Genomic DNA, 26,513 nt, shown 5'->3' on the forward strand with positions numbered 1-26,513 from the left:
CATTCCGAAAAGTTGTTACTCTTTCTGAAAAGTCGTTACTTTTCAAAAAGTCGTTATTTTCCTAACAAACACAATTTTGTTGAAAAGTTATTATTTTTTTCAAAAGACACAACTTTCTGGATAAAATGTGTCTGAACAGATTTCACCGAACAGACACGTTCCTTGCTGAAAATGGCTATAAAAGGAAGTCAATTTTTGATTTTTTCAAGCACTGGAAAATTTTTCCTTCTCTGCATTTATTTTTCTCTCAAATAAAATCAATGTGTCGATCGACTGAGTATGTGTGAATTGTTTGTTGTTCTTAAGTTCGTTGAAGTTAAAGAAGTTTAAGGTACCGCTATTTCTTTAACAGGTTTAATCCATTTTTCTTGGGAGAAATTAATCCATAACCTTGGGCACAGTGAGGAGATTAAATTTCTTAATGACACACAGTAGTTTCTGTGGACTCACATTAATTCTTGTATTTTATGTATTTTCTGCTTCATTTTATTTATGTTTCTGTTCATTCGTTAACCTTATAAATACAGGTTACTATAAGAACAACAATCTGAAGAAATTTAACAGTTTCTGTATTTGAGGTTTGTGGGGATTAAAACCTTTATGGTTTTCTACTCCGCTTGAATTTTTAAAATTCATTCGATTAACGATTAAAAGAACATAAAACTTTATCGTTAAATCAGAAACAGTTTGTGTAGAGATTTGTTCTTTACTGTTAGTATTTTAAATACTTAACTTATCTACCATATGTGACAAAAAAAATTGACTAATTCATGTCAAACAAATGCTGGAACAGTAAGTGCTGCAACAACAACGGTTGCACATAATTGTTCAAATGCTGCCTTAGCGCCGGCTGAGAAACGTGCAATGTTTTCTGGAGTCGACTTTAAGAGATGGCAGCAAAAGATGTTCTTGTATCTCAACACGTTGAGTCTGTAGAAGTTCATTAATGAGAATATTTCTGTTATGTCAGAAGAAACTCCGGCTGATGAACGATTCTTGGTAACAGAAGCATGGACACACTCAGATTTTTTGTGTAAAAATTATATTTTGAGCGGTCTGCAAGATGATTGTACAATGTGTACAACAATATCAAAACCTCAAAAGAACAATGGGATGCTTTAGAAAAGAAGTACAAAGCAGAAGATGCCGGAATAAAGAAATTCATTGTGGCAAAATTTCTGGACTATAAGATGATAGACAGTAAGACTGTCGTCACCTAAGTTCAAGAATTGCAGGTCATAATCCATGATCTCCTTGTTGAAGGTATAAATTTATTTAATGCCTAGCAATATTAAGTTTTCCCTTAATACTCGCATAATCTTTAATGTAGGATTGATTGTGAATGATGCTTTTCAAGTGGCTGCAATTATTGAAAAGTTACCTCAATTGTTGAAGGACTTTAAAAACTACCTGAAACACAAACGCAAGGAGATGACTGTTGAAGATCTCATAGTAAGGTTGAGAATCGAAGAGGATAATAAGGCTGCAGAAAAGAGATCATGTGGTAATTCAGCAATATCTGGAGTAAATTTTGTTGAAGAAGATCCCATAAAATTAAAGAAAAGAAGGAAAACATTTTGTCCAAAAAGCAATCCTCCAAAGAAGAAATTCAATGGAAACTGCTTTAATTGTGGTAAGCATGGTCATAGGGCTAATGAATTCCGGGGTCCTAAGAAGGACAAGAAAAAGAAGGATCAAGCAAACTTGGTTGAATCCAAAGAAGAAATGGACGATCTCTGTGCAATGCTTTAAGAATGTAACTTGGTTGGAAATTCAAGAGAATTGTGGATAGATTCTAGTGCCTCATGCCATGTTTGTGCCAACAAAGAATTATTTTCATCATATACTCCAGCACTTACAGATTTAAAATTGTTTATGGCAAACTCCGTTGTTACAAAGGTGGAAGGAACTGGCAAAGTCCTATTAAAGATGACATCAGGAAAGGTGGTGACTTTGAATAGGGTCTCATATGTTCCAGAATTGAGAAAGAATTTAGTTTCAATTCCAGTTCTGACCAAGAATGGATTTAATTGTGTTTTTGTTTCTGATAAAGTAGTAGTAAGCAAAAATGATATGTCTGTAGGAAAAGACTACCTTAGTGATGGCCTTTTCAAACTCAATGTAATTGCAGTTGATATGAATAAAGATTTTTCTTCTTCTTACTTGCTTGAGTCTAAATGTTTATGGCATGAACGTTTGGGACACGTTAACAACAAAACCTTGCGAAAACTTATTAACTTAAATATTTTTCCAAAATTTGAGTGCAATAAATCAAAATGTCAAATTTGTGTTGAATCTAAGTATGCTAAGCATCCTTATAAATCTGTTGAAAGGAATTCAAATCCTTTAGAATTGATCCACACTGATATTTGTGACAAGAAGTCAACACCATCACGTGGTGGGAAAAAGTATTTCATAACTTTTATTGACGATTGCACTAGATATTGTTATGTCTATTTGCTAAATAATAAGTATGAAGCAATATATGCATTTAGGCAATATAAAACTGAAATTAAAAATCAGTTAGATAAAAAGATCAAAATGATCAGAAGTGATAGAAGTGGATAATATGAATCTCCGTTTGCAGAAATATGTTTAGAAAATGGAATAATTCATCAAACTATTGCTCCCTACACTCCTCAGTCTAATGGAATTGCAGAAAGAAAAAATCAATCTTTAAAAGAAATGATGAATGCATTACTTATAAGTTCAGGTTTACCACAGAACTTGTGGGGGAAAGCTATCCTTACAGCAAATCAGATAGTTAACAGAGTGCCTCACTCAAAGAGAAATGTAATTCCATATGAGAAATGGAAAGGTAGAAAACCCAATTTGAAATATTTTAAAATGTGGGGGTGTCTAGCCAAAGTCCAAGTTCCTGCACCTAAGAGGGTAAAAATAGGACCTAAGACTGTGGATTGTGTAATCATTGGATATGCCACAAACATTAAGGCATGTCGATTTTTGGTTCATAAGTCCGAATATCCGGATATTCATGATAATACGGTAATGGAATCAGATAGTGCTAAATTTTTTTAACATATCTATCCGTATAAAACTAGACTTGAGTCATCTTGTGGGTGATCTAAACAACCCAGATAAGAACCAAAAGAGAATGAATAAAATGAAGAAAGTCCAAGACACAGTAAACGTCAAAAGACATCTACTTCATTTGGATAAGATTTTGTAACGTTTCTTCTTGAAAGTGAGTCTCAAACATTCAAGGAAGCAATGTTGTCTAGCGACTCGACCTGTTAGAAGGAGGATGTTAAGAGTGAAATTGAATCAATCTTAAGCAATCATACTTGGGAGTTGGTTGATGTTCCTCCAGGGAACAAACCCTTGGGTTCAAAATGGATCTTTAAAAGGAAGATGAAAGACGATGGAACTATTGAAAAATATAAAGAAAGACTTGTTGTCAAAGGTTTTACACAAAAAGAAGGTCTTGATTATTTTGACACATACTCGCCAGTGACTAGGATTACATCAATCCGGATGTTAATTTCACTAGCTGCAGTATACGGTCTTGAAATTCATCAAATGGATGTGAAAACAGTCTTCTTAAATGGAGAGCTTGAAGAGGAAATTTACATAGAATAGCCTGAGGGTTTTGTAGTTCCCGGTAAAGAAAAGAAAGTGTGCAAACTTATTAAGTCAGTTTATGGGCTAAAACAAGCACCAAAATAGTGGCATGCAAAGTTTGATCAAACCATATTGTCAAATGAATATAAGATCAATGAATGTGATAAATGTGTTTACATTAAAGATACTCCAAATCAGGAAGTTATTTTATGCCTATATGCAGATGATATGCTTATAATGAGCAAAGACATTGCTAATATAAAAGTTACAAAGCGTATGCTTGCTAGTAAGTTTGATATGAAAGATTTAGGAGTTGCTGATGTGATATTAGAAATTAAAATTCTTAAAACTCCTAACGGTCTAGCATTGTCTCAAACTCATTATATTCAAAAGATACTTGAAAAATTCAAATTTTTGAATTTTAAAAGGGCAAAGACTCCAATTGATGTAAATCTTCATCTTGCAAAGAATAAAGGTGAAAGTGAGTCTCAATTGGACTATGCTAGCGTATTGGGAAGCTTAATGTATGTCATAAATTGTACACGACCAGACATAGCTTACGCTATCAGTAAACTGAGTCGATACACAAGTAATCCTAATCATAATCATTGGTTGGCAATGAAGAGAGTTTTCGGATACTTAGATAACACTCAAAACTATGTTTTACATTACAACAAATATCCAGCCGTTCTTGAAGGATATAGTGATGCAAATTGGATTACTAGGTCAACTAAAACAAAATCCACAAGTGGATACGTTTTTAATATTGGTGGAGGAGCAATATCTTGGAAATCATCCAAACAAACATGTATAGCTCGCTCTACAATGGAGTCTGAATTCATTGCATTAGACAAGGCAGGTGAAGAAGTTGAATGGCTCCAGAATTTCTTAGAAGATATTCCATTTTGGCCCAAACCAATGGCCCCTATATGCATACATTGTGATAGTCAAGCTGCAATAGGAAGGGCTGGAAGTATTATGTATAACGTCAAGTCTCGTCACATAAGACGAAGACATAACTTTGTGAGACAACTACTCTCTAGTGGAATTATCACAATTGACTATGTGAAGTCAAAAGATAATGTGTTGGATCCACTTACAAAAGGACTAAATAGAGAGGGAGTTGAGAAATCATCGACGAGAATGGGACTATGGCCGAGAACAAGTCATCGTGGCGGTAACTCTACCTACAAGACTTGAGATCCCAAGATCTAGGTTCAAGGAGATAAAACAAAGTCATTGATTACTGTTCAACATTGTCAAAGGAAAAGAAAAAAATATTATTATTTTACGGTCCATTCCCACGATGAGACAATGTTTAGTAACCAGGATAAAGACATAAGGACTTTTTTATGGTTTCTATGTTTGATACAGGGAATATCAAATGGTGTATCTATGGGATAACACATTTAGAAATCACCTATGTGAGTGTGAAGTGTAAGTCGCTTCAAGGAGAATCCGGTAAGGTCAATTCTTTAAGCACTTACTATCCAAGATGTGTTCATGACTGAAACGAACAAAACAATGAGAACTAAGAACAATTCAAGGGATAATTGTGTGACATATGTTGTCTAGGTTTACATCAAAGCTTGACGGTTCAGAGATATCAAATCTACCGATTGACCGAGTATATCCGATATATGTTCACTATGGAAAGTTTAAAGGGAAACCTACTTATCCAGATACGATTAACCTTTACCTACAAGACACACAAGTTTTTTCATGCATATGTTTTAAGAATAGCCTTCCCCATTCATGTGGGGGATTGTTGGGTTTTATCAAGTGTAAATGGGAAAAGAAAAGAGAGAATATGAAAAGTGAGGGAACTACTTTGGAGGAAAAATGAAAAGTCATTTTCAAAGTGCAAATGAAAAGTTATTTCTCCCATATCGGCAGAAGAAAAAAAAATTGTTGTTCTTATAGAAGGAAACACTTCCACTACTTTTTAAAGAGCTAAGACGAAGATGGTCCCTCGTGCCGTCGTCGTCGTCGCTCGCTCGACCTCGGCCTCGGCTTCGGCTTTGGATTTGACAAATGATGTGATTGATTGATAAATTTTTTAGACAAAATTTATTTAATCAGTTTTTGTTAAATCAAATAAATCCTGTTAAAATTATCCCTTATAAATTTGCGGATAACGGTAACATTCCGAAAAATTGTTACTCTTTTCGAAAAGTCGTTACTTTCCATAAAGTCGTTATTTTTCCAACAGACACAATTTTTTGAAAAGTTGTTATTTTTTCCAAAAGACACAACTTTCTGGATAAAATGAGTCTGAACAGATTTCACTGAACACACATGTTCCTTGCTGAAAATGGCTATAAAAGGAAGTCAATTTTCGATTTTTTCAAACACTGAAATTTTTTTCGTTCTCTGCATTTATTTTTCTCTTAAATAAAATCAAAGTGTCGATCGACTGAGTCTGTGTGACTTGTTTGCTGTTCTTAAGTTCGTTGAAGTTAAAGAAGTTTGGGGTACCACTATTTCTTTAACAGGTTTAATCCGTTTTATCTTGGGAGAAATTAATCCATAACCTTGGGTACAGTGAGGGGATTAAATTTCTTAAACACACACAATAGTTTCTGTGGACTTGGATTAATTATTGTATTTTACGTATTTTCTGCTTCATCTTATTTCTGTTTCTGTTCATTGGTTAACCTTATAAATACATGTTACTATAAAAATAACATCAATTTCTTATTTAGTTTCTATTTTAATTTCATTAGTTTGACTTAAATGTACTCTGTATTTACGAGTTTTTAGTTGTTAAAAATTGTTTGGATTTTTGGTATTTGAGAAACTTATTAGAAGTTTGGTTCATTTTATTTATTTATGCATAATATACAAATTCAACAACTTTAATCTTTCGATTATTTCCAATGGATTGTGTCCCATTTATTCGTAGAGGTTGTATATCTAAAATTCTCCCCTTTAACTATTTTGCAATCCTTTCATGTCTTTAAAAGAACTCGACGGCATCTTAGAGACATTTTCTATATTTGATTGTCAAATTTTTTTTTGCTATATCAAGCTCTATTAATGGTTTTTCCTTCCAAAGAATAACTTTACTCTTGCCTTTGTAACTCTCTAATTCTTTTTTTATCGAGGAAGATTGATATGAATTTTTTAATTTATCCTTCCTCTTTGTGTTTGCCTTTTTTTAAAAAAAGGTTTTGTTCATATTAAATCTTATTTATTGGAAACATCAAAATGTCACGAGCTAGTTTTATTGAAGGGGTATATATATATATATATATATATATATATATATATATATATATATATATATATATATATATATATATATTTATAGATTGTATTCTCTTAATTTCATCCGCTAGATATTAGAAGGACCTAGACTTTATTTGATGATGACCAAGGGATAAAATGTTTGTTAGTAATTTATTTTTTATGTGTATTTGTTATTTCCGTGAATAAAATAAATTTATATTTAATTGTCAACTAAATATATTATCTTATGTCTATGTTGATGTAATAACTGTGAAAGTGGCGTCTAGTGGGAAGGGTCTGCCAGCAACTGGCCCTATCCAACATGATAAGAATGGATAATGAATTGATTGTCCCATTATAAGGATTTTTAGGTGGTTTCCCTTTTTTGGTTTTTTTGGTCCATTTCTATGTCCTAATGTTTTGTATATGTGATTTAAGCTATCAAATAGATTTTTTTTGCTAGAGAAGAAGCCAGGGAAGAATAGCCTAATGACCGCAACACAAAATCTTTGTATTATTTGGGGTGGTACACCTCAGTTTATGAATGGTTGTCTATTTGGAATCTAGGTTTTATATTTTTGGGATTTATTTTCATGTAATGGATATTTTGAAAGAAATTACCGTACTATATAGAAGTACAGCGAAAGTGTAAATTTTTTTGTAGATTCTCTGGCAAAACATAATTGATTTTGAGGAAAACTTTAAACTTGAATATTTTAAAAAATAACCACTTAATTCACTTATTTGTTCAAATCGGAAGATGGATATATGGCCTTAGAAATATAAGGTAGTTGTTAGATTTGTTGGTTCTAAGAGATACCATGAATTAGAGCAACAACCTAAAGTTCATATTTTGGGATGAGGTCCTCGAGCAAGGATACCCATGAAAATATGTGATGATCGTATGGAATTAAAAATGGTTGAATGACACGGGAGAGAAGACAGAAATTGAAGCGAGATGATACATCTCTATTGTGTAATTCCCCATTGTCAATTCAATTAAATTTTAGTACAATATATTGGTGACTCTTAAATTAATTTATTTTCATCTAATTGTTTTACTAGATATGTTTTTATTGTTTAATATTAGGACACATTAATGTTTAACTAAAAGAATGAAAAAAATAACTCCAAATAAATGGTCTAGTTAAGTTATGTAATTCTAGGTAAGGGTTGTTATCCTTAAGGAAAGTAAATAAGCATCCTTTAAGACCCATTAAAGACAGTTATGCATCACGCTTAGCTTAACAAAATACGCAAAAATGAAAAATCAACGAATACATTATGGTTTGAATGATGCAAAGTAGAGATTACATGTTGCTAAGAAAAACCGAGAAGGGTTAAATATACCCTTGTAGGTTGTACTATCCAAAATGGTTTAAATATACTCTTTATTATATTTTTGTTCCAAATATATCCCTTCTGTTGTTTTTGTTGTTGGCTCGAACAAAATGATTGGGTCCTTCTAATCAGTCCCAACCCTCCACATATCTATTTTAAGGTTAAATTAGTTATCTAACCAATAAAGGGTATATTTGTGGGGAATTACTTGGTTTGAGAGAGGAAACAAAAATACTAGATTAATTTATAGTTCGGTAAAGGGACGAAGGAAAGACTAATTTTGACAAAACTACATAATGAACAAGGTGAGCTGCAGGAAGACAACAAATAGATTTATGACGAAGCTATCAAGTTTTATCAAAAATAGTTTACTCAAGAAAGGGATATATGTTGTGTTTTAGAGATATGAATGGGAAAAGAGAAGAGAACATGGAAAAGTGAGAGTAACAATTTTGGAGAGAAAATGAAAAGTTATTTGCAAAGTGTAAATGAAAAGTCATTTCTCTCATATTGGTAAAAATAAGAAAATTGTTATCATTATATTAGGAAACACTTCCTTTACTTCTTAAGAAGATAAAAAGAAAGTGCCCCCTCGCGCCGTCGTCGTCATCGCTCACACAACTTCGGCTTCGGCAAATGATTGATTGATAATATTTTTGGACAAAATTTCTTTCATCAATATCATTAACTAAATTCTTTTTCCTAAATTCTTTTCTCTTATATATTAATTCAGGATGTTAGTTTATTAGTTAATTGAATGTCTGTTGGGTCCTAGCAAAATGTGAATAAGAAAAGAAAAGAGAAAATGGAAAAGTGAGGAAACCAATTTTGGAGGAAAAATGAAAAGACATTTCTCTCATATTTGTAGAAGAAAGGAAATTTTTTCCTTTATATTATGAAACACTTCCTTTACTTCTTAAAGGGTTAAAGAAGAAAATGCCCTCTCATGTCGTCGTTGTCGATGGCTGGCTTTGGCTTCGATTTGAGTTTGGATTTATATTCGGCAAATGATGTGATTGGTTGATAATGTTTTTGAACAAAATTTATTTCAACAATCTCATTAACTAAATTCTTTTTCCTAATTTCTTTTCTCTTATAAATTAACAAGAGATTATTTTAGTATTTCAAAACACTGAAAAATTTTCCTCTCTGCATATGAGTATGTATGTGCTCTTGTTACTATTGTTGCGTTCGCTAAAGTTATTGAAGTTTGAGGTACCACTACTTTTTCAGCAGGTTAATCCATTTTATCTTTGAAAAATTAATCTGCAACCTCGGGTAGAATGAGGGGATTCAAATTCTAAGGAAACATAGTTGTTTCTGTGGACTCAAATTAAAACTTTTCTTTCTACTTCATGTTATTTTTGTTTCTGTATTTTTTGATTAATCTTATTACAAGAGATAGCAATCTTAAGAAATTTTCTAGTTTATGTATTGGAGGTTTTAAAACCTTTAAGGTTTTCTACTCTATTTATATTATTAAAATTCATTCGATTAACGATTAAAAGAAAACAAAAACATTATCGTTAAATTAGAAACAAGTTGTGTCAGGATATATTCTTTACTATTAGTATATCACATACTAAAATTGATTGCCATTTGTGACAGAAAGATTACAAATTAAAGTCAAGAGAATGCTGGAATAGTCAGTGTTGCAATAATCATTCAACTGCTTCCCTAGCACCGCTTGAGAAACCTAAATTTTTTTCTAAAGTCGACTTCAAGAGATGGTACCAGAAGATTTTCTTCAATCTCATTGATTTTAGTCTCTATAGATTGATCAATGAGAAAATTCCTATTACTTTTGATGAAACTACGCATGAAGAACAATTTTTGGTAACAGAAGCATGAACACATTGAGATATTTTGTGTAAAAAATATATTCTGAGTGCCCGTCAAGATGATTTGTACAAATATGTACAGTGATGTCAAAACATCAAAAGAACTTTGGGATGTTTTAGAAAATAAGTTCAAAACAGAGGATGCCAGAATCGAGAAGTTCATAGTGGAAAAGTTTCTAGAATATAAGATGATAGACAATAAAACCATCGTCACCCAAGTTGAAGAACTATAGGTCATAATCCATTATCTCCTTCCTGAATGTATAAATTTTTTTAATGCCTATCTTTAAAATATTAAGTTTTTTCTTAATACTCACATAATGTTTAATGTAGGATTGGATGTGAATGATGCTTTTCAAGTGGTTGTTATTAGTGAGAAGTTACCTTCATTGTAGAAGGACATCAAAAGCTACTTGAAACATAAATGCAAGGAGATTACTGTTGAACATCTCATAGTAAGACTAAGAATCCAAGAGGATAACAAGGCTGCAGGAAAAAGGTCACATGGTAATTAAGTAATCTCTGGGGTAAATATTGTTGAAGAAGATCCCACAAAATTAAAGAAAAGAAAAAAACCTCTGGTCCAAAAAGTTATTCTCCTAAAAATAAATTCAATATAAAGTACTTCAACTGTGACAAAAGCGGTCATAAGGCTACTTAATGTCGTGGTCCCAATAAGTAAAAGAAAAAGAAAGATCAAGAAAATTTGGCTGAATCCAAAGGAGAAATGGACAATATCTATGCAAAATGCTTTAAGAATGTAACTTGGTTGGAAGTCGAAGAGACTGGTGAATGGATTCTGGTGACTCATGCCATGTTTGTGCCAAAAAAGAATTATTCTTATCATATACTCCAGCAACTACAAATGAGAATTTTTTTATGACAAACTTTGTTGTTGCAAAGGTAGAAGGAACTTACAAGGTCCTATAAAGATGACATGAGGCAAGGTGGCGACTTTGAACAGGGACTCGTATGTTCCGAAATTGCGAAAGAACTTAGTATCTATTCCAGTTCTGACTAAGAATGTATTCAAATATGTATTTGTTTCTGATAAAGTAGTAGTGAGCAAGAATGAAATGTATGTAGGAAAAGATTAGCTTAGTGATAACTCAATGTAATTGCAGCTGATATGAATAAAGATTTTGCTTCTTCTAACGTGCTTGAGTCTAAATATTTATGACATGAATATTTGGGAAATATTAATAACAAAACCTTAGGAAAACTAATTAACTTAAATGTTTTTCCTAAATTTGAGTGATATAAATCAAAATGTCAAATTTATGTTGAATTTAAGTATGCTAATAATCCTTAAATCTGGTGAAAGGAATTCAAATCTCTTAGAACTGATTCACAATGATATTTTTGACATGAAGTCAACACTATCACGTGATGGAAAAAAGTATTCATATCTTTTATTGACGATTGCACTTTATATTTTTTTGTCTACTAGTTCTCGCAACGTGCATCGCACGTTTGTCAACTAATTGATATTAAAAAACTTTAATTTATATAGCTAAGTTCAAATCTATGTCCTTTCATATGTAAGTTTAACATAAGAAATATAACTCTGCACAAAATATAACATGAAAATATTGTGTTAGATGTTTGAGGTTGATATATTAAATACTTCATGAAAAATAAACACTTTATTTTATCAGAGAAATTCATATATTTTAATAAATAAACATATATGTTTTAATAATCAAAAAAGAAATTGTCTATAAAAAAAGACACGTATAAAGAAAAATATTACAAAATGTTTGAGCGGTATACCATCAAATTTATAGAAAAACTACAATTTTAAAAGAAAAAAAGAAGTAAATAAAGACATGACATTCATAATAAAAGACATCACATTAAAATATATAGACAAAAATATTTTCATACTTATTGAATTACATTTTGTTAAAAGTAGACTTGCTCTAGACGAAACATGACTTACTCTAGACGAAACATATCATATGTATAAAAAAGTATAATCATATAATAATAAAAATAAATAAGACAAACAGAAAAGAAGGAATGAATATGTTAAGAATAAGGATAAACTCTCTCTCTCTCTCTCTCTCTCTCTATCTACTATATATATATATATATATATATATATATATATATATATATATATATATATATGTATATACATATATATATGTATATATATATATATACATATCTATATGTATATATATACATATATATATGTATATATATACATATATATATATATATATACATATATATATATATATATACATATATATATACATATATATATGTATATATAATATTATATTTACTATATATATCCTAAAAATAGAAGAATGGTTGAATACAAAAATACAGTAATCAACTACGAAGTTATATTTAAAAACTCAAAACGATGGAGATTGAAAAATTAATTATTTACTTACAACTTCGTATTGGAGTATATTCATCTTGTAACTATCATAAATTACATATTTCTCAAATATTCATGAAATTTTAAAGAATACAAATAAATAAAATATTAAGAATTCTTATAATTACAAATTGGTAATGAAAATTTTACAAGGGATGTAGACTAACCTACTGTTAAATGCAAGATGATTACAAACTTGAATAACACAAGGAATATAAATAATGTGGTGTAGTATGTTTGATAGACTCTTCATTACCCCTACTTTATCTTAAAAATTTAAATTGAAAGAATATTAGACTCTTCATTATCTACATTTAATTAGTACATGAATATTTGATACATTATGATCTTATTTGACGCATAAATTTATATATAACTTTTACTTAATATTTGATTAATTAAATAGAATTAATATTAATTTATTTTAGAGGTAAAATAAGGATAAAATGATAATTCAAATTTGAGGTTAGAAGTTTCCCACTTATAATAATATATGATTTGCTAAATGGTAAGGATAAACAATAGATGCATTTAGGCAATATAAACTGAAGTTGAAAATCAGTAGGATAGAAAGATCAAAATTATCATAAGTGGTAGAGGCGGAGAATATGAATCTCCATTTGCAGAAATTTGTTTTTGGAAAATGGAATAATCCATCACACTACTACTCCTTACACTCCTCAATCTAATGAGATTGCAGAAAACAAAAATCAAACTTTAAATCAAATGATTCATGTTTACTTATATGTTCAAGCAAAACTTATGGGGGGAAGCTATCCTTATTGCAAATCGAATACTCAAAGTTGAGCCTCACACGAAAACACATGTTATTCCTTATGAGAAATGACAAAAGATGGAAAACCAAACTTGAAATATTTCAAAGTGTGGGGTGTCTAGCCAATGTCCAGGTTCCTATACCTAAGAAGGTGAAAATAGGGCCTAAGATTGTAGATTATGGATTCATTGAATATGTCCCAAACAGTAAAGCATGTCTTTGTTTTGTTCATAAGTCTGAAAATTTGAATATTCATGATAATACGGTAATGGAATCAAGTAATGTTGAGTTTTTTAAACATATATACCCATATGAAACTGTACTTGAGTCATCTAGTGGGAGGGAGTCTAAGGAACCCTGAGAAGAACCAAAAGAGAATTATACCAATGAAGAGAGTCCAAAGCGCAGTACACGTCAGAGGAAAACTACTTCATTTGGATTTGATTTTGTAACATTTCTTCTTGAAAATGAGCCAAAAACATTAAAAGATGCAATGTTGTCTAGTGACTCAACCTCTTGGAAAGAGGTTGCTAATAGTAAGATTGAATCAATCCTAAGAAATCATACCTTGGAGTTGGTTGGTCTTCTTCCGGGGAACAAAACTTTGGGTTCAAATGGATATTTAAAAGAAAGATGAAAGATTTTGAAATTATTGAAAAATATAAAGCAATATTTGTTGTCAAGGGCTTTAGACAAAAAGAAGTTCTTGTTTCTTTTGATACATATCGCCAGTTACTAGCATCACATCAATTTAGTTGTTAACTTCCCTAGTTGTTGTATAAGGTCTTGAAATCCATCAAATGGATTTGAAAACGACTTTCTCAAAATAGAGAGATGGAGGAAAATATTTACATAGAACAACTTGAGGGCTTCATAATTCCCGATAAAGAAACGAAAGTATGCAAACTTGTTAAGTCACTATAGACTAAAACAAGCACCTAAACGATGACATGCAAAATTTTATCAAACCATGTTGTAAAATCTACTTAAGATCAATGAATGTGATAAATGCGTTTACATTAAAGATATTGGAATTAGGAAGTCATTGTATGCATATTTGTGGATAACATGTCGATAATGATAATGGTCTAGCATTTTCTCAATCTTATTAGATAAGAAAGTTAGTTGAGAATTTCAAGAATTTGAATTTCAAAAGGGAAAAGACCCCAAATTGATGTGAACCTTCTTCTTTCAAAGAATACAGGTGAAAGTAAATCAAAATTGGACTATGATAGAGTGTTGGGAAGATTGATGTATGTCATAGATTATACACGACTAAATTGATTGTGCTATCTATAAAATTGAGTTGATACACAAGTAATCCCAATAAAAATCATTGGTTGGTAATGAATATAGTTCTGTTGTACTTAGATGAAACTCAATACTATGTTTTGCATTACAACAAATATCAAGGAGTTCTTGAAGGATATAGTGATGCAATTTCGATTACTGAGTCAACTGAAACAAAATATACAAGTGGATATGTTTTTACTATTGGTGGAGGAGAAATATCCTGGAAATCATCCAAACAAACATGTATAACTTGCTCTACAATGGAGTCTACCTTAGACAAGGCATGTGAAGAAGCTGAAAGGCTCTAGAATTTCTTAGAAGATATTCCATTTTGGGCAAACTGATGGCCCTTATATGCATACAAGGTGATAGTCAAGCTGCAATAAGAAGGACTAGAAACGTTATGTATAACGGGAAGTCTCGTCATATAAGACGAAGACATAAATTTTGTAGACAACTACTCTCTAGTTGAATTATCACATTTAATTATATAAAGTCAAAGGATAATGTGTGAGATCCAATTACAAAAGGCCTAACTAGAGAGGAAATGAGATATCATCGATGGGAACGAGACTATCTTCAAGAATAAGTCATCGTGGCGGTAAATAAACCTAGAACATTGGAGATCCCATGATCTACGTTCAAGGAGATAAAAAAAGTTATTGATGACCATTCAACATTGTCAAAAAGTATTTTATAGTATATTCTCATGATGAGACAATGTTTAGAATCAAGGATAATGTCATAAAGACTTTTTAATGGTTCTAAGTCTGATACATGGTATGTCAAATAGTGTATCTACGAGATAACGCATTTAGAAACCACCCATGTGAGTGTGAAGTGTAACTCACTTCAAAGAGAATCCGGTAAGGCCAGTTCTCTAGGTAATTACTAACGGAGATGTGTTCATGGCTAAAATTAAAAAAACATGGATAAATAAGAACAATTCAAGGTTTTATTGTGTTATTTATATTGTCTAGGTATGCACAAAAGCTCAACGGTTCAAAGATATCAAATCTATAGATTGACCAAGTATATCCGATATATCTTCACTAAGGAAAGTTTAAAGTGAAAATTACTTATGCAGATGTGGTTAACCCTTACATATAAGACATACAAGTTTTTTGTTCATATGTTTTAACAATAGTTATTCCCCATTCACGTGGATGATTTTTGGGTTTTAGCAAAATATGAATGAGAAAATAGAAGAGAAAATGGAAAAGTGAGGGAATCAATTTTAGAGGTAAAAAGAAAAGTCATTTGCAAAGTGGAAATGAAAAGTCATTTTTCCCATATTGGTAGAAGAAAGGTAATTGTTTTTCTTATATTAGGAAACACTTCTTTAAGTGTTCAGAAAAAGGTTCCCTTTCACACCATATTCGTCATTCGTTCTGCCTTGGCCTCGGCTTGGGTTTGGGCTTCCAATTTCGATTTGGATTTGGGTTTGACAAATGATGTGATTAATTCATAAGTTTTTTGGGCAAAATTTGTTTCATCAATCTTATTAACTAAATTCTTTTTCCTAATTTCCTTTCTCTTATAAACTATTTCAGGATATTAGTTAGTTAGTTAATTAACATAATTAATTTAATGTAACGGGATTTATTTAAATTTGCATGTAAAGATAACATTTATTTTTAAGGGACATATTCTTTCCAACAAATCATGATTTTTCCCAAAAAGACACAATAGTCTGAAATGACATGTTTGAACAGAAACGTTCACACCATTATCGAACAGATGCGTTCCTTTGCTGCAAATGGCTATAAAAAAGAGAATTATTTTCGTTTTACAAAACACTGAAATTTTTTCCTCTATACATACATTTGCTATCACAAAGAAAATTGTCTCTTGTTATTGTTCTTGCGTTCGTTTAAGATACTGAAGTTTAAGGTACCGCTACTTCTTTAACAAGTTTATCAGTTTTATCTTGGGATAAATTAATCTGCGATCTTGGATAAAGTGAAAGGGATTAAATTTTTTTAATGAAACACAGTAGTATTTGTGGACTCGAAATAAAAGTTTCGATCTATTTAATCTTATTTCTGTTTCTGTATTATTTGACTAATAGTAATAAATTGGATAACAATGCCACATAGTTTTTTCTTCAGAATCCATTAATATATAATTATGCTGTTTAACTTAGCCTCACTTTATATTTATGTCCCCCACCTTTTAGTGTACACAACTAGGCACTTAAAGTTGTATAAAATTCAATAAATAGCGACATACATATCCTACTTGGAATCCCATATAAAAATTTGTAACACCACATATCCAAAATAGACCAAAATCTAGTTTTCCAGAAAATCACGCCTAGTGCTTAGCATATGGTGCATTGACAATTTTAATTTTGGGGGTCCCAACATCGGGTGAGACGGACCCTGCTCTAATCCATGTGAAATTAGGTCTTAGTCCTAATTACACCCCAAAATGTAGCTCGAAAGGAGGAGGATTTTCCAAGACTTATAAGGAGTCCACCCATCTCATTAACCATCTAAGTGGGACTTTTTGTCATGACTGGAATCTATACCCAGACGAGGCCAGCGTCGTTGACCTTTCAGATGTCGCAGACAAGCCTACATACGTCATTCTTACTTCATCTAGGTTAAATTTTAGCAGAAAATTTGAAACTTTTTGTTTCCTAACATGCTTACTAAATATTCTACTACATAAGTAATTGTTCACCATCAACTATCTAACATTAAGATCATCAAATGAAAGAAATAGTTCGTAGTTGCATTAAATGTATTCTTGCCAAAACGGCACCAATACAAAGTATGAAATGAAATGGGCAACGAAACACTAGTGGAACAAGCTCCACTAGCTAAAGCCTAATTAAGCTAGACAATAACAGTAGACATCCTCGAAAGCATGAGAGCCTACCAATTCCAAATGAGAGCTCCACGTCCGGATAACTGCAACGTCAAACTATAACATCTAGTGTCCACCTAAGCCTGCACCTAAAAGTAGATATCTGTATGGATTTGGTACACACTTGTACTAAGTATGGGTATATGAAAGCACACACCAAGGACATGCATGAGAAATAATAGCTCTTTCCTAACAACATGATTTATGGAAAGTCAAGTCAGTGGACTTGCCAAATTTGGATCAGGAAAGTCAATGGACCTACAAAATTTGGATTTGGAAAGTCATGCCATGAGTGTAACATGCATCATCAAATTTATCATTTTTAAAACAGCACATAACATATTTCACATACCACATATCATAATTCATATAACACATAACGTTTGTCATATAATTCATTCGTATGCCATGTGACATTGGAAACATTGACTTGACATTAGAACTTCCCAAAAATGAGGGCTCAACATATGAGACCTACCCTAAGGAGTCTACTTTAGCAAACACAGAGTCTGCTTCATTCATTCATACGTACTTCATTTCATTTCATTCATGGGCCAATGTAAACACCAAATATACCTAGAATGTAGTTTAAGACATTCATCGGGTTTGTTGTGCAATGACCAAGAATGACCTAATATCATTACTTGAATCTAACTCACCTCTTGATTATCCTATCCTAACACCTTTGGTATAATTCATTTCATTATGTGCATCATTTGAGGTTGGACTCATTCTTTCATTGGGAGCTTTAACTTTAACCGATATAGATCATGTGAGCATCATGAAATCCAGTATCATGAAACCCCACATTGAAAAGAGATGGAATTACCGCCCAAATTGACCCAAAACATGCTAGCGTACATGGGAATTGAACCCTGTCAGATCCCTATATTTACCGTATAGGTTCGAAGACTAGGAGATATATGTAGACCCATACCCGGCATGTCAGACAGTCTCATCTCATGAGAGTTACATGAACCTCCGCCCTTCCCAAAAGAACGCATCACCGATCATAGCTAGTCTATCGGTGCTTAGTATAAAGTTCCATTACATTCCTCTCACGCGTCATGGAAGTTGGCTTCTAGTATGAGGACATAAGATCCCAATAGATGATTTCTCATATCATCACTAATATTGAGTGTGTTAAACTCAATACTTTCAATAGAGTGTTCATAGAGACAAGTCTCTTCATAAACTTTACACTCTCATAGGTGAGTACGTTTTAGTAACATTTACTTAAGCTCACTTGGTATTGCTCTCATCTTTTACATTATCCTCATATCATGTTGTCACCACATTCATTAACATTAGCATATTTGCTCTTCATAATTACTCACCCCTTTTTACGTGAATGTTCATTTCATCATATGCTTATGCACTTGGCCATTTAGTGTTTTTCACACTCTTAATTAACTCTTTTATGGTTTCATTATTTCACTGTTCATTTCATCACTTCATTTTTCATTTCATTATATGCCAATGCACTTGTCCATTTAGTATGTTTCACAGTCTTACTTAACCCTTCTAGGGTTTCATCATTTCACTGTTCATTTCATTATTTCATTGTTCATTTCATCATTTCATTTGTTCATTTTATTATTTCATTGTTCATTTCATAACTTCATTACATACATCTTAGGTTCACTTACTTTTAAAAGTATGCTATATTTATGGGTCGATACATAAAAGCCATGAGGCTTCATTCGTAGTTTGTTAAGTGACTCATATCTTCCTAAGATTATGTAGTACATGACTTATGTATCCCTTTATATATGCCAAGATCTCAATTTCAATCTAAGTAGGTGGCATTATTCTTGGAGGTTTAATTCACGTATGACTTATGTATAATAGGGAAATTCGGGCAAGGGAACCCTAGTGCGAATCCCTTGGACAACTCTTACATTTTTCTTTAATTTTATTTTTAGTCCTTATGAAATTGGGACCCTAGTTCTATCCCAACCACCTTCATCTTATTTTTTCCTTAGTTTTTCTCTTCATTTTTTGCTCAATTGGATTGAGACGATGTGGGACCGAACCCCCATAACCTCATTTTCATTAAATTTCTTTTTCTTTAAACTCTCTCCTTTTGACCAAGGGGTTTTGGGTTCGAACCCCCACAACCCCTTTTATTTCTTTATTTATTTCTCCTTGACTATCTCGCATTGACCATGAGGTTGTGGGATCAAACCCCCACAACCTCACTTTGTTTTTCTTGTAATTCTCCTTCACTGTCTAGAGGTTGTGGGTTAAATTCCAATGCCTCACATTTCTTTTATTTGCATTCTTAATTATCCTAAAATATGCCTTAGAGGTCGTGGGTTTGAATCCCACGCCTCAGATTCCTTTTCTTTTCATTTTTTCTCCTTTACTGCCTGAGAGGTTGTGGGTTCGAATCCCACTGCTCTCATTTCTTTTCTTTTCATCTTTTTCATTTTTCCATCCAAGGTCATAGGTTCGAGTCCCACATGCCACGTTCCTTTTTATCACCTTATTTCATTAATTTTCAACACGGTGAAGTCACGGGTTCAATCCCTTGTGATCTCACATATTTTAATTTATTTTTCATAAAATGAAATTCTCCTTAGCTTGGCCGAAACTCATTAACAAACTGCTGGAAATTTTTCCAGCCTATTTCTCAGTTCTTTCACATTACATGTTGAGATGTTTTAAGTAGTTTTTTAGTGAGTTCTTTAGGTGAAATTTTAAGATTTCATTGAATAAAGAATTGCACTAAAATCAGACTTTTTACGTCACTTATTAGCATCACGATTTATATAAGTTTGTGCACGTAAGAACACAACCATAACATGTTATTTTTGAATCTCAAACCAAAGGAGTCACGACTGCATTGTACACACACACACATCCTTTCAAAAAACATAAATTGTCATTCATACGATTTGAAAAACACATTCAAGAACATATTCAACAGCAAAACACATTACATGCCTAATATCTACAAGCAAACATACCCAACCTACGAATCAATGGGAGCTAGTGACAGGGACATGCAACGGGAACAATCCTAGTTTTTGGAATTAGAATTGACTGAATTGTAAGAGTCTCTTGCGAAAGGGACCAAGAGAGAAGAGAACCCATACTTTTTTTACACTAAAACCTTGAAGTTGCTGCCCAAACCTTCTCCAACACTCCCGTCCAAAACAAAAGTTCAACATCAAACTCGACGGAAAACCCTCTCTTTGCCTACATTGTTAATTAACGTTTGTTTTTTTCTTAGAGTTTACCTACTATTTTTGAAGTTATTTGGCAGAAAAAACGTGACTTAGAGTGATAGAGACGTGAGAGAGAGAGCTGAGCGTAGGCGAGGAGAGTTTTCTTAGGTTTAGCAGTCTAGTTTAGGACTTAGTCAAATAAGATTTTATTTAATTATTAAAAATCTGAGTTACTTTTATGTTAAATCATATAATAAATAATAAGTATAAATTATTTACATGAATTTACCTACTTAAATTCAAAACAATTTAATTCATTGCTTCCACTAACGTTTGAACCCGGGTGGAGCAAGACTTCGCTTCAAGAGCCAAATTTCGGCCCTCTATCCCCAAAATTCCCCTCCACCAAATTAATAAAATAATTAATTATATATTTATCGTAATTACGATACTACCCTTAGCCTGGAAAATGACCATTTTACGCCTAGACCCTCCAAACCTATGATTTTCCCTTTTTAAGTCTGGTAAAGACTCCTTCAAGTAAATCTTCCTATTCGAGAGCCCTAAATTGTTGGACCCAACCTTTTAAAACTTAACTAACTCCCCAATTTAGTTATCTTGTCTGTACCAAGGGTTCCGAGGTCTGGTTTTACGCGCATAAATCCCTGTGAATCCTAGTCTAATCATAGGCATTCTTGACACATTAAACATTTCTTATCTTATCCATTTTTAAGGTTGTTACACTTTCATCATTATTTAACACGGTGAAATTGACGGTGGCCATCGATGGACCGTATCCTGACCTAGGTTTCTCCTGCACATCCATTTATGGAGTTGGAGACCTCAAAAATGTCAGTCTAGAAAAAAATTGACTAAGTGTCGAACAACGAATAGACCTACGCCAATAGGTCAGACAATGGTTCGTAGTCTGTGTCCGTCGATCAACATCCCATTTACCCACTCTCTAATATAAACCATGATTGACTATAATGAACCACAATTCAATATATGGTACATTGGTCTTACCGTAGGTGGAAATTAATAGACAGTTAAGGGGGAAACATAGTTGGGTCAACTTCAATTTATCATAAATCTTATAAAAAAATGAATTAGGTTTCCCATGACTTATGAATTGATAGATATTTTAATTAGCTTTCCATATCCACTGAGTTTGCTAAAATCAGACCTCCGAGTAAAATGTTATGCCAATTTTAGTAAAGGCTCGTGAAATAGACCTAACCTACGTACCCAAACGACGGACCAACAATTGAACAAGGGACCTTCAGTCCAGATCATCGTTTGGTCTGATAACAATTAAATCATGGTTCTTTTGGTCTTTTCCCACATCATTTACACCTTAAGATACGTCATTTTTATCCAAAATCATCAGATTTTAGTCTGTTTAGGTATAAAAACATAACTAAAACTTACCGAAGTCAAATCATTAATCAAAACATAGAAAATTTGAAGTAAAAAAGGAGAAAAACGTCATGAACCCTAGTTCATGAACGCATAAAGGTTCTAGCAGTTCTAGCCCTTCAATCTAAGTATTTCTCTATGAGTTTCTTCATCAGGTATATGGGATTTCACTAGTGGTTTCATTTCACCCATTGGGTCCATAATTTTCAGTTTGATTCTTGATTCCCATATCATCATTATACCTAGGGTTTATAGAACTTTAACTGAACTTCATGAAGTACTTAGTTATATGTTCCAAATCAGATTTCCATGTTATGATTAAATTCATTACATGAATTCTAGAACCTTAACTATGTACTTCTTTAGTTCTTGAATTACACATGCTAGTTTAGATATTTCAGTAACTTCATATCTAAATACCTCAGTTACAAATGAAAAATTGCCGGATTAATTGTTTCATTTTCAGTTTGCATGTTAAGTTTTTAGCTATCTAGTATTTACAGAAACTCAATCATAATAAGTTAATTACATAATTCATTGGGAGTAGCAAAATACTGTTGTTGACTAGGGTTCAGCGTACCCAATTAGTCCCAGAACTACTATCCAAGTAGGTTGTAAGTCCTTTCTGTGGGAATCACTTTATTGATCACGCCAGTATACCTTTATACCTATGGCAGGATATATTGGGTCCTCTCGATGGGGCGTATACATCGGACTTCACATCCAGTTCATGTGGTTTTATTATAGGTTATTAGAAGCTCCCATAGACTAGTCACATTTTATTGCATTCATCGTTTATCAGTATATTCGATATTTAGTTACAACATATTATAAATTGTTCAATGCATCTAGTATCTCCGAATTCAATATATCATGTTCAAGTTATTATACTCGGTTTTGTGCTTGTTCAGTTACGTTCTATTTTTATTTTACTCTGTCTTACATGTTTAGTACCTTCAAGTACTTATGCGTATGTGCGCTACATATTCTCGTGATGTAGGTTTAGGTTCTCAACATCCAGATCACGCATAGATCAATTCCCGAGCTCCAGTTCAGCAGATTCAGTGGTGAATCTTTATTCTTTGACGACAATAGTTATGATTTCATTTCAGCATTTTAGTCATTTAATTACAGTTTTTTCTAGACTTAACTTGGGCTTGTCCCACCATTTTTAGTCAGTTAAAGACTTATTTTAGACATAGTTATTTTCATCTTAGTATTGAGTTAATAACTTCTTTGTGTGAAACTAATTATTTTAAAATATCTTAGTTATAGAATATGTGTATTCCTTATCTTTTAATTTTAAATTATGATTTAGATTTCACATTCAATTTATTATCTTTATATGCTCATGATCATTGCATCATGGTTATCTTTGGATCACTTGTGGTCCTAGGTTCTGTGTCTGAATCTCAGTGGTTGCTCGAGGCATGGAAAAACTTGGTTTCAATGAATTAGGTTTAAGTGTCCTAGGATGTCTGAAAATCCGCACAAAGTAAAGTCCTTTTCATGGGTGTGACGTGCACCACAACTAATAAGAGGGAGGCTATGAAGTATTTCTTGAAAAACTTCACTTTCTTGTTAGTCTTATCGTGCATGAGGTACGATCTTATTCAATTCTAAATTGAAATTCTACGTTTTAGATCATGCCTCCTCGTAGAGATAACTCTAGGAATGCGAACGCAAATGATTAGGAAGTCTCCAATATTGAGTTCAGAAATGATATACAGATGTTGGCTCAGAGTATGACCAACCAAAACAATCAGGTTCATGCTCCTTTGAATGCAAATGGTGGATCAGTAGGAACAAGGGTTCTTGACTTTGTTAGGATCAGTCCGCTTGAGTTTTTATAATCACAAAATAATGAGGATCCTCAAAATTTCTTGGATGAGATCAAGAAGATGTTTGAGGTAATGCAAGTCACAAGGAATGATCAGGTTGAGTAGGCATCATACAAGTTGAAGGATGTTGCTCATATCTAGTATACTAAGTGGACGGAAAATAGGGGTACATATTCAGCTCATATTACTTAGGATTGCTTTAGTGAGACCTGTCTTGACAGTATTTTCCCAATAGAGTTGAGAAAAGCAAAAGCCCAAGAATTCATGAACATAAGGTAGGTAACATGATAGTCCAGGAGTATAGACTCAAGTTTAACAAACTCTCCAGGTATGCTCTTCACATTGTTTCTGACTCCAGGGATCAGATGAATAAGTTCTCGTATGGAGTGTTGGACTTGGTGAAAACAGAGTGCATAAATGCTATCCTACTGAGAGATATGAACATCTCTACGCTTATGACTCATACTCAGCCGATTGAGGGTGATAATCTTAGGGAACAAGCCATGGAGAATAATAAGGCTAGCAATGGGAACTATGACTATTCTCAGCAAAAATTGGGTGGTGTAAATCGCTCGCATAGTCAGCAAATATTTTCAGCTTCAGCCCCTTCTTCAACTAGTATTCTATCCTCTAAGAACAAGTATGACAAGAAGGGTAGAGCACCAGGCTCTAAGTCTCAGGAAATGTTTCATGCACCAAAACTTACCCCACTTGTCCTAAGTGTGGTAAGAATCATCAGGCCGAATATTTTCAGGAAAAGAAAGATATTTTAGGTACGGTAAGTCTGTTCACAGGTTGAGGGATTGTCCTTCTAGAAAGGTTCAAGGAGGTGGTAGTGGTAGAGCTCATTCTAACACTTCGTCAGAACTAGCAAGTCACCCGTCTCATTAGGGTAACTAATCTGGTACAGGTGGCGATCAGCGCTAGAACATGTTGTATGCTCTTCAGACTCGCCAGGATTAGGAAGGTTCTCCTGATGTAATTAGTGGTATGTTATGTGTCTTTCACCTTGATGTCTATTCATTGTTAGATCAAGGGGCTACTCTTTCTTTATATAACTCCTTACATAGTAGTGCAATTCTGTGTTAGTCCAAAAACTCTCTTGGAAATTTTCTCAGTCTCTATTCCAGTCGGTGACCGAGTTATTGCTAGGCGGGTCTATAGAAATTTCCCTGCCATAATCTCTGAAATTCACCTCAAGAGATCTTGTAGAGTTAGAAATTATTGACTTTGATGTCATTCTAGAAATGGATTTGTTACATTTCTGTTATGCCTCATTCGATTGTAGAACAAGGATTGTTCATTTTTAGTTTCAAGATAAGACAATATTAGAATGGAAGGATAGTAGCTTAATGCCTATGGGTCGATTCATTTCTTACCTTAAGCCGAGAAAAAATTATCTCTAAGGTTTATCTCTAATTATCTATATAGGGTTGAGGATTCTAGATTTGAAACCCCAACTCTTGAGATAGTTCTAGTAGTTTGTGATTTTCCATAATTGTTTCAAGAAGATCTTCTCGGAGTCCCTCCCAAAAGGGAAATCAACTTTGGAATTTATCTCCTTCAAAATGCACAACCTATTTATGTTTCTCCTAAAAGAATGGCTCTAGCAGGGCTTAAGAGATCGAAAGAGAAGTTGAAATACCTTCCAAATAAGGGCTTCATCAGACCTAGTATTTCAACTGGGGATACACTAGTGTTATTCGTAAATAAGACAGATGGTCCTCTAAGAATGTGCATTGACTATAGACAGTTGAAAAATGTCACAATCAAGAATAAGTATCCCATCCAAAGGATTGATGACTTGTTTGACCAGCTTTAGGGTGCTAGTCAATTCTCAAAGATAGACCTCAGAGAAGGTTATCATCACATTAGAGTAAGAGATAATGAAATTCCAAAACAACCTTCAGAACCTGGTATGGTCATTATGAGTTTGTAGTTATGTCTTTTGGACTAACCAATCATCCTACAACTCTCATGGATTTGATAAACATAGTGTTCAAATAGTACTTGGACTTTTTCATTATTGTCTTAATTGATGATATCCTCATTTACTCTAGGAATGAGAAAGAACATGCAAGTCATTTGAAAATTGTTCTACAGACTCTCAAGGATCTCCATTTATTCGCTATGCTTAGCAAATGTAAATTCTGGTTGCAATCCATTGCTTTCCATGGTTACATTGTATCTAACAAAGGGATCCGAGTGGATTCACAAAATATAGATGAAGTTAAACAATGGACCATACCTACCTCTACTATAGATATCAGAAGTTTCTTAGGTCTAGAAGGTTATTATAAAAGGTTTGTCGAAGGATTTTCATCCGTAGCCTCACCATTGACTAGGCTGACCCAGAAGATGTTCAAGTTTCAGTGGTCAGATGATTGTGAGAAAAGCTTTGCAGAACTGAAAATAAGATTGACTACGACTCTTGTCTTGACTCTACTAGAGGGTTCCAGTGGTTATGTAATCTATTGTGATGCACCAGAGTTGGCCTAGGTTTTGTGTTGATGCAACGAGATAAGATTATAACTTGTGCTTCTAGACAACTTAAGGATTGAGTCAAAGTATGAAACCCATGAACTCGATCTTGAAGTAGTGGTGTTTTCCCTAAAGATCTAGAGACACTACTTTTATGGTGTTCATGTAGATGTGTCCACTGACCATAAGATCCTTTAGTATGTGTTCACCCAGAAAGAGTTGAATCTTCGCTAGATGAGATGTCTTGAGTTCCTCAAGGATTAT

Source organism: Solanum lycopersicum, chromosome 12 (genome assembly GCF_036512215.1).
Source record: "Solanum lycopersicum chromosome 12, SLM_r2.1".
Taxonomy (NCBI): domain Eukaryota; kingdom Viridiplantae; phylum Streptophyta; class Magnoliopsida; order Solanales; family Solanaceae; genus Solanum; species Solanum lycopersicum.